We start from the raw sequence: 3,551 nt of genomic DNA on the forward strand, positions 1-3,551 counted from the left end.
TAAGCAAGATGTCCACTTGTGTGCACACCTTATCTAAGAAGTTAACATTACACCAAACCATGTATGATAACATGAAATTCACAACAATCAAAACTTTAGGCCCTCTCTTAATCATGCATTCTAGGTTCTATTGTCAAATATAAAAATATGGATTCATTACACTTATAAGAGTTGTGATGCAAGAGGGATGCAAGGATGCTGTTTGAGAACTCACAAACTTGGCCAGCAATTTTCCCAACTTAGAGAGTATAATATTTAATGGGAGTGTGAGGGGAAATGAGGGTTTAAGTTGCTGAAGTGGTCGCGATCATGGTTAGATGGCCGCGATCACAAACACCCGCATCACCGCGATCATGCTTGGGGACTGCAATCGTGGTAAGTAAGAGCATGTTTTGCTCTCCTATTTCCTTATCCAGCTGTTTACTCAATTTTCACAAATTTTTCCTAGTTTAGTTCTCAATGCAGAATTACACACTTTTCCTTTTGTAAGATCATCCAATGCACTCCATAGGGTTATAAATGCATGGGTTATTCATATGTAAAATATAACATCTATACCACAAAATTATACGAAAAAGGATATGAGCCACTCTTGTGGCATTTGTGGGTTTCCTCCCACCTAGAGCCTAAGTTATCATCATAGCACGATGTCTTCATTCTTTCATTCTCAAGGTGGGTCTTCAAACCCCTCCCCATTCATATTTTCATCTTTAACATCTACTACAGATAATACGTGAAGTTCCGCGATTTGTTTTTTTGACTTGCATATTTTGAAAGAGACTTCATCCTATTGTACCTTAAACTTCATCTCCCTCATCTCTAGATCAACAATAGCTCTCCCGATGGACAAGAAAGGACGTCCAAGGATGATAGGTACCTCTTTGTCTATTTCACAATCCAATACCATAAATTACACCGGGAGTATAAACTTGTCCACTTTGACAAGGAACTCAAACAAAATCCCCACTGGTCTTTTGATGGTTCGGTCCACCATGAGAAGTAACATGGAGGTTGGTGTAGGGGTATCCAATCCAAGCTTCTTGTAGATCACAAAAGGCATTAAGTTGATGCTCGCACCAAGGTCACATAGAGCTCTTAAAAACTCATGCGTCCCAATTGTGCAAGGGATGGTGAATTCCACAACCTTGATATCCATGATAGCACTACACCCATGGGTTACCTCAATGGTTTCACCTTCAATGAGCTTTTTTTCAACCATCAACTTAGTGTATCCCAATATCTGTTGGATTGCCTTAAATAACGGGATATTTATCGATAGGTTGCTAAGTTTTGCCATGAATTTCCTTAATTTGTCACCTTCCTATATTTAATGCAACCGTTGAGGGAATGGTTAAGGAACTTATAAGGCTGGCCCTGCATAAACTTGTGGCTTTCTAACTTCTACCACTTCTTCATCACTTTCCTCGATCTCTTTCTCATTATTTGCTTTTTTTAGGGCATCACTTCCTTTGATTTATCCTTGAGTAAATTCTCACTCACATCTCTCCTAAAGGGATCATCAAGTATCTTCCCACTACTTGTGACAATTGCTAGAACTTGGGCATCATTCTTTGGATTAGCAGTCGTGTCACTAAGGAGTCGACCTCTTGGCCTAGAATTTAGTTGCGTGGAGATTTGTTCAACTTGGGTTTCCAATTGGTTAATAGAAGAGGAGCGAGACATCATAATTTGAGAAAGTTGAGAAAATTCACTTTTCAACTCACAGACCGTTTTGTCCATTCCTTGTACTCTATTCAAGATCCTTGTCAATACATCCTCGGTATTAAATTTTTTAGGGTCGATGATATTTGAATCTTTGGATTTAGCCCGGTCATGAGGAGAAACATAATGGTCATAGTCACGTTCCCAATCTCTCCTATCTCTATCCCTATCACTGTCCATCCAACCTTGATACCCACCTTGCCTTTGATAGGCAGGGCCAGAAGCCCCCGGGTAGTTAGCCAAATAGAGGATTTCCTCATCCAACTTCTTTACCTTTTTTCATCTTCATAAGATTTCGATGCTATGGTGTTGATCGCTTTCTCGGGTGCGCCCATAACATGCTTTGTCCAGAGTTCGAGTTGGGTCATCATTTTTGCCATGTTCTCTTTTTCTTCATTCCACTTTCCTTGCTCATTATCGACCATGGAAGTGGTAGAAAGAATCTTGGAAGCATTAGTTTCTTGGGTATGCCAACCTTGATTTTTCTTAGACACTTCTCCGATAGATAAAAAGGTTGTGTGCTATTGCAAATTCACTAGGGAACCACCCACAGCATTATCTACCACTATTTTGTTTAATGGATCAAGGGCACAGTAGAAATTCTCGAGAACCCTTTTCTCCGGGACTTTATGATTTGGGAATTGAGCTAGCTTACCATTAAACCTCTCCCAAGCTTCAAACAATGGTTCTCCATTTATTTGTCAAAAATTTACAATCTCATCCCTCTTTTGAAGCATTTTTTATAATGGGAAATATATATTAAGAAACACCTTAGTAAGATCATCCCAAGATGTAATTGGGCCAGGTGGAAGTGATCGGAGCCATGAAGCCGCCTCTCCCATTAATGAGAATGGAAATAGGTGAAGCTAAATAGACTCTTAAGTAATGTGTGCTATATTGAATGGTACATACACTTCCACAAAATTCTTCAAATGAACATTTGGGTCCTCAAAGGCTTGACCTCCATACAATCCTTTCATTTGCAACATGTGAAGCCTGGAGCAAGTCACATCGAAGACTCCATTCCTATTAGTTGGTGGGATGTGGATTGCACTTGTTTACCCCACTTCATTTAGTGGGCCCTTATAATCTAGAGGGGAATCAAAGGGGCCTATATGGATGGCACTATCACTCATTGTTCCATTAAGACTCTGATCACCTAAAACAAGATTTAAAAACAACAAATAAAGCAAATTATATCACCTCGGGTATTCCTAATTAAGAATCACACCGCATAAGTGAAATCTATAGTTCACTGCCCGGCAACGGTACCATTATAATAATGCTCAACTTACTTCCATATTTTAGGGGTAAGGCAGTCATTGTCAAACAACCCAACTAGAGTTGGGGTCGAATCCACAAGGAGAGAATCATAGGTTTCAAATCTTATGGTTGTCCTAGTTATTACTTTACCCCAATTGATAATAAACAAGACATGTAAAATAAAATGGGGGGATATTTATTTGGAGATGGTTTGTCAACTAAAAAAGCACGGATATAAGAGTTTTAATTTAAAATAATAGAGAGGGTCTTGGGATCATGTCTACCTAAAGGTAAAGTATGTGGGTTATTAGTGGTTTGGCAAGAGTTTTTATTGTCGTTCAAAGGATAGGCTAAGTTGAAAGTCATTGTAGTCAATGTTTCAACAAAACCACAATTATTTCACCCATTGTCTTTTTCGAGCACCTAACAAGTGTACAATTCATAATCACCCAAAACCTCAATCAAGAATCCCTATTTCTAGGATAATTCTTTCGACATAGATTACACTGAAATTACATTTATCTCTAAGATTACAAAATGTAGTAAATCATTGACTTAATTGAACA

General features: G+C 38.6%; 1 non-coding gene across 1 annotated transcript; it reads left to right on the forward strand.

The window, feature by feature from the left end:
- The first annotated feature begins 2,346 nt into the window (after positions 1-2,346).
- LOC124886837 lies at positions 2,347-2,452 on the forward strand. The gene has a single exon (XR_007044244.1). It is a non-coding gene; the product is annotated as a small nucleolar RNA R71 (small nucleolar RNA).
- The last annotated feature ends 1,099 nt before the right edge of the window (positions 2,453-3,551 follow it).

Source organism: Capsicum annuum, chromosome 8, assembly GCF_002878395.1.
Source record: "Capsicum annuum cultivar UCD-10X-F1 chromosome 8, UCD10Xv1.1, whole genome shotgun sequence".
In the NCBI taxonomy this organism is placed as follows: Eukaryota; Viridiplantae; Streptophyta; class Magnoliopsida; order Solanales; family Solanaceae; genus Capsicum; species Capsicum annuum.